The sequence below is a fragment of the Gigantopelta aegis genome, chromosome 12 (genome assembly GCF_016097555.1).
Source record: "Gigantopelta aegis isolate Gae_Host chromosome 12, Gae_host_genome, whole genome shotgun sequence".
NCBI classification, from domain to species: domain Eukaryota; kingdom Metazoa; phylum Mollusca; class Gastropoda; order Neomphalida; family Peltospiridae; genus Gigantopelta; species Gigantopelta aegis.
Genome location: NC_054710.1, coordinates 22,030,517 through 22,042,278, shown reverse-complemented (window position 1 = coordinate 22,042,278; position 11,762 = coordinate 22,030,517).

The following is an 11,762-nucleotide window of genomic DNA, read 5'->3' as shown; positions in this document are numbered from 1 at the left end:
ATATGGGCAAAATTAAGCTACCTTTTAAAGAATCTGTGGTATATGCTGGTGTTTTGATTAGTTCAACTAAATCAGCATTAGAACGAACAACCCGAGCTTGTGATAAACTTAGAAAGCTAATTAATGCTAATCATGATTTCGGTTTGTGTTTTTGGTGGTTTTAATCCCATTTCCTCTCTGAAAATCTGGAAAAGAGTTCTTTTATCATGTGGTTTATACGGATGTAATGTGTGGGGACGACTATGACTAAAAGAATATGAAATGCTAGAAGTAATCCAGCGCTACTTCTGTAGAAAGGTGCAAAGTTTCCCTCAATAAACTCCTAACGTAATTACCACAGACTCGATTGGACTAATTTCTTTACAAGGACATATAGATCACCAAGCACTGGTATTCCTGGGTAAACTTTGTAATGCAAAGTCATCGTTTATTTTTAAAAAGATGTTTTTAGCCAGACTTAGGCAGTACAGGTGTGAGTCAGTGTTAATTCATAAAGAGAACTGGGATACTAAGTTTCCTATCTTTAATATGTTGCAACTAGTTTGTAAATATGGTTTGTGTGGTGTGATAGATGACTATTTATTACATACCCATTAAATCTTACTATATAAATACAGCCCTGAATACAAAAATTAAATACACTTTTCCGTATTCAACTCAACTGCCGTATTCAACGCTACTATTTATAGCACATGGTTACCGGGAATGCCTTACGCGATATGTAAACACAGTTTGTGCTTGCTTTGTTTAAAATGATATTTTGTGGAAGATTTGAACTGAACACTGACGAAAACGGTGACAAATATTTACAATTTAATGAGCGCGATACCAAAACTTGAGACGGGAACACTACTAACCAACAAGCTTTTAATCCACGATAGTTAGGTCGACGACAGTCACTTTGTGGACCCTTGTTTTGGTTTCGTACACAATTCTTATTCTTATTCAATAAATAAAACATCTCCAACCGTAATTTTGTGATATGATATATTTGCCAAAAGGTACCTTTTATTTCTGTAATCTTTCAAAACTTCAAATTAATATTTTGTCCAGAATTATGAAAAAAAGATGAAAAAAAGTACCGACCTGTAAACAGCGTTGTCTGCTTGTTATAGGAATTAGTTAGTAGACTAGTTTTTATTTTAATGTGGCGCATCATTGTAATAATACAGCTAATTTTGAATTTAAATGACGTCAGTATTCCAATGACGTCACTTTGCATCTCCTTACAATAACCATAAACTGGGTACATGACGTTTCCTTTTTGGAAAAATTCCAATGTAAAATTGCTATTGATTTTTTTTTTAACATTACTAATGCACCTGGATGTGTTTGAATAAAATCTTGTGATTAAAAAAGTGTACCTTTTACAAAATATGAATTTCTAGTAAAATTACGGTAAGATATGCTATAAGCCTATTTATTGTGTACGAAGCCAAAACAAGGGTGCGAAAAGTGACTGTCGTCGACTTTAGCAACAATGCCGTCGCATGCACCGTCTCCTCACGTAGACAACTTGAATGAACTGTCAACCGGATTATTAGTGGAGCGATGATTTATGGAGGCACATTTAATATAAACTTAAACTTTTCAGCAACGAATAATTCCATGAACATCAATAAAAGGAAACACACCGATGACGACTCAGAGACTGAGTGAACAATTCTTTACATTTTTCTTCGTTGATAAAACTGGTACGCTGAAGGTTTTTTGATGTAGGCCTATTACAGTAAATTAAATATTATATTGTTCGTGAATTTTAGTTATTACATTGTCTTTAAAAGGCATTTCAAACAATATCATTAAAATTATAGGTAACTTTTCACTCGTTCTTTCTTATTTCTCTTTATTGTTTAAATAGAACTATATTCCTATGTGTAATAATTGGTGGTTCTTCGGTCCGCGTAGTAGCTGACCTAGTTGTGTAAATTTAGAAATCCCCGTCATTAGCTAGCAGTGTTACAATTTTTTAATTATTATTTGGAAAACATTTTTCCAATTTAGGGTATGTAATAAATACAAAACTACATATATGTAGTTTTGTCTATGTATGTAATTCTATGTTTATGACTAAAAGCATATGGGCTCAAATTTTAATGCAAAATATACGTTCCCATGAAACTACGTTAGTAGAAAGACAACTTAAATCTAGACTGTCTCTCTCACACAATTGTACAATTAGATCTGGTTCTGAACATAGACTATGGAAACTTGCTTTAGAAAAACCACACCGCGTTACGTCATGTTTAATATGTTAGCAAATGTCGATCAGTACAGCCACTGGAATTAATTCGTGAAATTCATTAAACATGTTTGGAATGAACATTAAAAAAAACTGCCCAGGAAGGGAGGGGGTGACTAGCCACCCTATTGACCCCTGGATCCGTCACTGCTGTTACCCATTTATTCCTACATTTTTTTAACGCTATTTCCCTTCCCTTCCGATTCCACATTTCGAGAGAAGTTTCCATTCCTTACATATGGAATGCAGTCTGTTTACGCTATTTCACATTGTCATAAGCGTTCGCTGTGGTTCGATATTATTTTTTTAAAAGACCAAATCAGAGAGGTTTGGTTTTTTTGTGTGTCTGTTTTTAACATTGATTAACCATACCCCCGACCTCAAAATGTAGGGCTGAAAGAAGGAAAAATGGCTTTTATTTCAACCCCTTGTTGCCAAAATAACCCGTTTACAGAAGGCAAAAACATGCATTTCATTTTATTCTGCTATGGACTTTCTAAAAAGGAAAATGGTCACAAATCCCCCCACGGGGGTAGGATTACACCCTCCCAGATGACGGTCTATATAGGTTACTCAAGTATGACACAATTTGTGATGTGCCGAGCATCGTGTAGCGTACCCAAGTGTGTAAATAGACTAACCAAGTCATTGTCGTCACATTAGCTAATGACGTCATATTTCCCCCGCACTTTGACGACAACAGTTAAACGTGGAACACGTTGTGTCTTCTTTTGTTTATGGGTAAGTTTAATTAATCATTGAAATAGTAAAAAATACTACGGTCAACAATATTCACTTTTCGCAACAATTATATCTTACCGTAATTTCACTTCAATTGCTCTGTTCAAATCCATATAGGCCTAATATATTATTTTGAAAATAGTTTGTTTTTTGTTTTGTTTTAAACTAAAGTCCAACCCAAATCGTTGACAACTACAATAAATTACTCTCCTACCTGTAGTTACCGTTACATTATCAGGGCCGTAGCTAGGATTTTTTTGTTGGGGTGGGGGGGGGGGGGGGGGGGGGGAAACTGAGTAGTAATTAAGTTAATTGTCTAAAACTCCTTTTCTTTACGTTTCAATAATGCTTTCCGAATTGCTAGCTACGGCCCTGGACCCATATTCACAAAACATCATAAGCCTAGTTTTACACGTAAACGTACCATCGATGTCGCAAACTGCGTTCACCTAACGACAAAAACACGAATACGACATTTACGGAAATACTATTCTACATTTTTCAGCTACAATACGTGAAACAAAATAAATTGCAATCAAGTAACGTAAAAAATCAACAATGTGGACGTAAAACAAATCCATTCTAATAAATAAAAGTGAAACACCCTCCGTTAAACAGGAAAGGGTTCGACGTTTCTAACTGCGTTCAGACGAATGCGTTTGCAAAAGGTATCGTAATGCGCATGTGCGGTTCATCATTTTCAATGTATAAGGCAACTACATGAAAAAATATATGTTTCTTAATTATGTACAGTTGCCGAACACTTAATTTATTAATTTTTTAAAGGAAAAATTCAATTTATCAAGCGTTCTGGTCCGGTCCGCGTTTTACCAACACACATCGCTCACACTTGATGTCAATACTGATAGGCATTACGTTCATACCTGCGAATAGTTTGTAAAATATAATTTTTTTAATAAATTGATACGAAATTAACACAATTTATATACTCAAAATTATTTACAACTGTTATGAATGGATTATGAATACTATTCACTACAACAGAGGCACAACAATGTAGCATATCTTTTGCAGATCGAATATAATAATTGAAAACAAATTCTAACAACAGGGTCTTAAAAATCGTAAAAATTAAATTCTTTGGCCTTGTTGATCTGGTACGTGTGAGGTCATGTGACACGCACCGAAAGTTAATTCATCTTTCTCCATTTTAAGTCATTTTATGTGGACCCGATATCGGTAATTTTAAGGAATAAATAAAAACGACTTAGTAAAAATGGTTTAGGGGTTTGTAATGTTTTGTATTTAGATACTTACTTTTCTCAACTTTATTGTTTATAAAAATGTTCCTGAACTGTGAAGAAAAACCTCATAAATGAACGACATACCGATGACAACAAAGCGGATGTTTAATGCGCGAACCGTGTACGAGAAAAAAAGTGAACGGAATTTGAAGCATAACGCAGTTAAAGACGTTGACGATAAATCTACGACTGAAGAGCTATTCACGAAACAACGAACACGTAAGGTACGTGTAAAGTTGGACGTAAATATAAGAGTGCCTCCGGTTACAACTAACTCTGCACGTAAGTCGTATACATATAATAAATCAAGCACGATCGCTGTTACTTACAATTATTTACGGAAACTAGCAGCATTTCCAATAATTGAAGCAGTTTGCGATAGCGAACGTCCACGGATTGAACATATTTTTGTTGGTGATCGAACGGATGTTTTCGACTCGGCTAATTTCTCCTGAGTTATCTTTTCCTTTTTAAGAAATGTCCTCAAGTTCGTACCAAAACGCGGATCATAACCAATACCAAAATGCTATGGTTCGCCGTTCGCGATGTTATTGTTAGTAGACGACAAACGAAATCGCGTTTTGCGCATTTGTTATTATCCGGTAGCCATCGTTTCTAATGTTTGTTTTTTTTAATTATTTCCCGGTGAGAGTGTTAAATCGTCGATTTACGTCTAAGTTACGTTTACATTTACGACCGTCTTTGAGAATAAGGTGTTTTTGCACTTAAACGTAAATCTACGGCAGACGTAAGTGCTAGTCCTAGACGTAAATTTACACCTTTTTGTCAATATGGGTCCTGATTATCCCCCAAATTCTGTCCAGTCACAAGTTGTGAAAAAAACCTACAACATATTAGGGAGGGCAAATCTAAAGTTAGTAAAATAACTACATTTGTACCTTTTTAAACCTTAAAAAATAATAATATATAAAAAAATGTTTAATAATAATTAGGGTAAGCCCCCCCCCCCCCCCTTTTTTTTTTTTTAGGTAGGTTTTTTTTTCTTTCTTCAAAGTGTGTATTAGGGGCTGGGGAAGGGGTGACGGCCGATAGGGCCACGATCTTCTCTTGTTTTTCCAGTTACTGTGCTCAAAAGGCTTGAGATGCCATAGGCCCTATTAGCTCCAAAAAGTGGTCAACCCACAAGTAATTGCAACAGAATTAATTTGAATGTTTTTTAAATCTGAAATACCTCATCTACAACATATTAAAACTATCAAGGCGTAGTTGAGGGGGAAAATGCATAAAATTGTATGTATATGACCCATAGGAGAAATATTGGCGTGTGTGTTTTATTAGAGGGTAGGGATACATTTTCCACCATAACTTTCTTATTAATTGATATATTTTCTTAAATTATCTATCATCTTAAATATAACAGACTGTGCTTTTTTGTAGAATATAATTTAGTAAAATTTGTTAATCTATGACGTCACAATCTCGCCATAATTATCTCCCCTAGGGCAAATCCACAATTTCTCATATCTTTACATTAAAATGTTTGTCCTAAAACTATTATTTGGAAAAAGTATGAATTAAAAGTGATTTAAATTGTAATAATATTCATTAATAAATTATTTTAGATCTATTGATGTTATGTTGTTTGTTATTCAGGTGATTTATATATTGTTTTGTGAACTTTTAAATTTGAACATTGTAAACATACACTTTTTAAAATCATTGTCAATTGTTTTCTGTGTGTATCTGTTATTGCATTGTCCCTCTTTGTGCATTTGTGTAATCTGTAGTATAATATGCAAGGCCGTTTTAACAGTTTTTGACCTTTCTGATAGCTTCTTATCTTTTGATTTGTACTAATAACCGCTTTTTCGTACTTGACCGAAGTTGCACTTCGCAAGGATCTTTTTGCGCTTATGACTAGTCTACTACATTACACACATCATGCTAAACACTGCATACACATATTAATTCCATAAATACAACGACACTGGAAGCCGCCATCTATTACACTTAATATAGAGGTGACTATATACTCGACGGCCGTGCACATAAGACTCGGCTAATGAAGGCTGGCTATTTACACGGCGATCGTATTTAGGTGTGTGTGTGTGTGAATTTGTCAAATCACTGTAATTTCGGTCTATTCATTGCTACTTTTAGTGTATTTAACATGTCACTGTCACTGCATTGTTAAAATTTATTCACGATTACTTTCAGTGTATTTAATACGTCACTGTCATTGTATTTTTTACTTTGTTCATGGCTACTTCCAGTGTATTTGATACGTCACTGTATTATTAGGTTTATTCGCGGCTACTTTCAGTTTGTTTGTTATGTCATTGTCAATTTATTTTTTAAATTTATTCATGGTTACTTTTAGTCCATTTCATGTACCGTTCACCGTAGTCGACGTCACTGTCTGTTGAAATCGAAGAATTGGAACCACTCGTACAGCGTCATTCTCCGCAAATGACGGAACATTCCATATCCGTGCATCGTTTTGTGTCGCATGTTAACTTAAAACACCTACAACAAATTATCTCAAGCAGCTTTCCAGGCAATGGTGGCATAGTTGTTTTTTGGTGCATACTGTGTGTTTCTCCATGTCTGTGGATCTAACTCAGCATCATGATCATCTATGCTAATCCAGTGTTGATATTGCAAAAACACCCGCTTGCTGTGACAGGCTACAGCATTTGATTTGGAGGCACGGTTTGAACTTGTACACAGATAATTTCTGAAATTGTTTCCTGCGTGAGCTGTGTAAATCTTACTTAACTGCAATGTCTTTGCTTAAATCTTATTTCAAAAAGTATGCAACTAAAGTCTTGTAATTATAGTGGACAAAATGTTTTTTTAGGACTTTTCCCTTTTCAGTACAAACAAGCTTTGATGTTTTATCACAAACTGTAAACTATTACAAGAAGTGAGCGACATATTTTTTGCCCAAGCACCATCTTCATTTTCTAGATATCCCACTCTTTGGTTTATATTGTTAGTCTAAAAGTATAGCTTAATTTAATAGCAGCATAGCAGTACAAGACGATAAGAAGGTTTGTGTCTTCACTAATAAGTGACCAGCTGCATGCATGTTCCAGCTGCTTTGTAAATCATCTACCAGCATCACCGCCATGCATTGTTGAACATTGGTTAATTGTTGTCTTTTTCCAGATCTTGCATCTTGTGAGTAAGACAGAACTGACAGCCGCCTTCTTCAAAATAGTTCCTTTTCCTCATCTACCCTCACGTCTTCTACTTGGGCATATATTTTGATATCTACGTTTGAAATGTCAACTGTGGAATCAGCTATGGTTTCATCTTCAATACTTTGAGGACTGCACTCGTCACCCAGTTCAGTATAGGGCAATGTGATTTTAAACGTTCGAGAGAGAAGCAAATTTTGTATGCCAATATCTAGAACAAATTGTATTTTTACTGTCCTTCCTCTTGGATTGGCAGTAATAAATGCATACACTTTCGGTATAATCTGCTGGAGACCCAAACCACTCATTATATGGCCAATGCAGCCAATAAAACTCATTTCTGTATGTAACCCTCCCAATCACAAGACAATAGAGCAGAGGGGACTTGTTGAAGGTTCATTATTGATGCTAGTGTTTACTTCCCACTACAATGGCTGATCAAAGGTTAATACTGATCCCTATCGCCAGGAATGATCAGATACAAAGACCATCGTTGAGTAAATACAGGAAGGATCGCCAGCATTCATGTCGATCGTCGGTACAAAAGTCACAGATGATTTCCCTGAGTATAAACCATTCTGGTACATCTGCGTACGTCTCGACATTCTTGGCATGTGTAACCCGAGTGGCCAATTCATCGAAGACAAGATATGATCTACTGGTGTACGATGCTTCAGTTTATCAAATTTCATAGATGACATGCTATTTGACGTTGGCTTACAAGTACGAAGGTATTTCAGTTTTCTCCAAGTGTTATTCATTCGTTTACAGACACAAGTTTTCGTCATCCGGATCTAACACCTGTTATTATTCCAATTCTGTCAAGTGTACATGAATTCTGGTCTGCAACACACTGCACAAAGCTGCCAAACACAAAACCAAGTATACCAGTTCCTTGGGAGGCAGAAGCGCTAGTTTCAAGGCTATTGAGTATATTGATAAAACATTTGGACCCAAATTAATGGTGAAGTTGAATGACAAATCAAATCAGTAAAGGAGCTAAATGTAAAAGAGGACGAGACACCTATAGTATTGCTCGACCAACAGACAATACTTTCAGTTGAGAATCCTTTTCATGGAATATATGCTTTTGAGAAGCACACGTAAATTTTGTGTAGATATTTACTATAATAAATAATAAATACCCGGTACTATATCCATTGTGTAAGCAAGCAAAATAAAATTTCAAGAATGTGAAGGCAAGGTTTAATATTATAATAAAATTAGATTAAATGGTGAAAAGTGTAAATTGTGGAATCAAATAAAAATGAAAATGGAACAAACCGAGGTAAGTAGAATTATACACAGAATAAAAATATTTCCAGAAATTAAAATGAAAAAGATACGAGTCAAAAAAATAAGTCAATGACCCAAAATTAACACTAACAAAACGTGCGTCAAACCCACAAAACAAATTTGTCTGACAAAATATACACAAATATAAATAATCTATTTTTACACATTTGCAATATTATATTATTGATAGCTAGTATATATATATATATATATTTATGGCACATTTTATTGAGCAATTTATCCATGGAGAAAAAACAATCGTAATTTTGTCTCTAGCGAATATATTGTTAGCAAATACACTCTATTTGCAATGGATCCATATGGGCTTCCATAGTTTAAACAAATGTGAACGAGCAACTTCATATTTCTTTAAACCGCAGAACAAAATTGCGTTATTTGTAATATTTTTTATTAAATATTTGCTATCAGTACACAATTGTTGATGTCCGAGTTGAATAATTGGATCGATTATTCAGAATTATCATAAATCGAACGTTTTAGAATGTAAACCTAATGCAGTGACGACGCAAACAAATTTAAAAGCATGCGCCATGAAACTTTATTTTTTGATGTAAAATAAACACATCTTTTATAGTACTGAAAGTGTCAGCAATTTAATGAAGGACAAAACGTTATTATCTCCCTTGATGTGTACGAAGCCCCACGACGTCATATTTTAAATATACTTTCGGGACAAAGTTTGGTCGCAAAATTAAGCATGTTCCCCCACCGATATTTTCCCATACTTTTTATATGTTGTTTCTAAACACTTTCTGAGAAATTTCTCGTAAAAATTGTTACTGTTGCAATTAGTTGCGGGTCAAACCTTAATTTGACTGGACTATATGTTAACATCTGATATTTAAACTTATTCCGGGTGAGTATGTTTCTGAACCCCCACTAACAGGCTCACGCTCTCAAATACATGTACTCTCTCTCTCTCTCTCTCTCTCTCTCTCTCTCTCTCTCTCTCTCTCTCTCTCTCTCTCACACACACACACTCCATCTCTCTCTCACACACACACACACACACACACACACACACACACACACACACACACACACACACACACACACACCACAACCTTTGAACTGACAGCACACTACTATTACCCCCACACCCATGCCCACTTTCAAATACACTCTGCTGACCCTGTACAGAATTAAGAAAAGTGTGTTGTTTCTATTTGATTTTTTTTTAGTTTTATCAAATTATTGATTAAAATAAATAAATAATCACCGCCCCTGTTGGTGTAGTGGTTATGCCATCGGACTTCAGGCTCGTAGGTACTGGGTTCGTATCCCACCTGAGGCAATGGGGGATTTTTCATGTCATTATCGGCTCCAATCCAGAGTGAGTGCACCGCTAGGCTCAATGGGTAGGTGTAAAGCCACATACACCGAGTTTTACCCACTTCATGGGTGTGTTCCAGCCAGCGCGCCATGACTGGTATATAAAAGGCCATGGTATGTGATATCCTGTCTGTGGGATGGTAGATATAAATGATACCTTGCTAAAAAAAAAAAATAATAATAACAAAATATTGTTTAAATGTAGCGGGTTTCCAAGGCGCGTGTGCAGGGATTTCAGCGGGGTTGGGGGTTAAAGACTGCGTTGAGCGAAATTTATATGGGGCCATGTTCCCTCAGAAAATATATTTCAATTTCTTTTCTTTTATCTTGTACGATACCTGCACAAACGCCCGTTTCCTCTCTTAGATTTAATGTCAAAATTGCCAAACGTTTGACACCCAAAAGCAGATGATTATTAAATCAATAAGCTCTAACACCCTTTCCAAAAGAAATAATATTTAATTGAATTTGTCGATTTTACCACACGTAAAATTAAAAAGTGAAAACGGTCATTTTCTACTTTAGTATATATTATTAAAAAAATATACATGATCAATGTGTTATACAAACTAAACTTTGAAAGTTCTACAAACACTTTATAAAATATTAATTCTTAAATAGGAAGGTACGATTGTTGATAGTACGTTGTCAAGATCAAAACAGGTTTTAACGAAAGCATAGTACGTATCCTCAACCCAACGTTCTTTGTACAGCGCAAGAATTCTCATTTCATTTTTTGAAACGAACCCTACAATTTCAAATCCGCAAATGCACCTGTTAACTGAAATTGACAAGAGGCTGTCGTTTGTGGTTTGCCAAGCAATGGCCGCATAGGCGACGAATCGAGCGTATACTTTTAAATTTCTCCGTTCATAGCGAACACACACGAATGTTTCAAAAGTGCAGTTAAACTTATATTTCATATTTATGCATGATATTATATGGTAACCAGACACTGTAACTTGAAAAGCAAGTTTAAATAAAGTAAAGTAAAGTTTGTTTTATTTAACGACGCCACTAGAGCACATTGATTGTTTTTATCTTATCTCCGGCTATTGGACGTCAAACATATGGTCATTCTGACACTGTTTTTTTAGAGGAAACCCGCTGTCGCCACATAGGCTACTCTTTTACAACAGGCAGCAAGGGATTTTTTATTTGCGCTTCCCACAGGCAGGATAGCACAAGCCATGGCCTTTGTTGAACCAGTTATGAATCACTGGTCGGCGCAAGTGGTTTACACCTACCCATTGAGCCTTAAGAACAGCTCACTCAGGGTTTGCAGTCGGTATCTGGATTAAAAATCCCATGCCTCGACTGGGATCCGAACCCAGTATCTACTAGCCCGTAGACCGATGGCCTAACCACGACGCCGCTGAGGCCGGTTTAAATGGTCGACATGTACAGATTATATACCCCCCTCCCCCACCCAAACCCCCCCCCCCCAAAAAAAAAACCCCAAAAAAAACAAAACAAAAAACAAAACAAACAAACACAACCCTGGCCACCCCCCTGCTACGAGCTTGCCAAAGAAATGTAGAAACGTTCACGGCCGTAACTTACTTGTAAGCGTAGTTCTACAGCTGTTGACCAAAATTAAACGTTCACCCGACAGTGTATATGTTTGATACGTTCTCTTCATTCACATTCGAAATTTCATGTAGACGGAAGTTATCATTTGCGAGCGCCGTAGGTGCGGAA